The sequence below is a fragment of the Penaeus monodon genome, chromosome 21 (genome assembly GCF_015228065.2).
Source record: "Penaeus monodon isolate SGIC_2016 chromosome 21, NSTDA_Pmon_1, whole genome shotgun sequence".
In the NCBI taxonomy this organism is placed as follows: Eukaryota; Metazoa; Arthropoda; class Malacostraca; order Decapoda; family Penaeidae; genus Penaeus; species Penaeus monodon.
In genome coordinates, this window is record NC_051406.1 from 14,305,846 (window position 1) to 14,306,334 (window position 489).

Here is a 489-nt window from a genome sequence, read left to right on the forward strand (position 1 = left end):
CCATCGTCCTTTTTCCTATATTTTAAAAGGGGAAATTTAATATGCAGGTTATTTTTGCCAGACTATGGGGGCCATAGGTCATACAGAACCTCCACTCCCCCAAACCCCTCTTCCCAAAAATCGGGAACTTGCATGGAAAATCAAATTTACCTTTCCCCTTCGAAAAGAAAGGGTCATAACCAACACCCGGTATAAACTATTATTTTGTTACAGAGGAAATTTGAGAGACAGTTATTTTAAATATATGTCACATATATATGCCTCCTTATGGGTTGATTTTTGGGGAAAATCTAACAAAAAACTTTTTTTTTTATCATCAGTGAAAAATTTTTTGTTTGTCTTCCAAAAAACCAAAGCTATGTATACACAGGGGGAAGGGAGGAGGAAGTGCAAGCGCTTCCTTATTAATACACTCTTCAAAACCCTTTTGTTCTGCATCAGGTGTGTGTCCATTTTTGAAAAATATGATTTATGTCTTCCTAAATGGGA

The 489-nt window shown here is 36.2% G+C and overlaps 1 pseudogene; it reads left to right on the forward strand.

Moving 5' to 3' along the window:
* LOC119586577 overlaps nucleotides 1-489 on the forward strand; it is an 11,081-nt pseudogene that overhangs the window by 2,950 nt on the left and 7,642 nt on the right.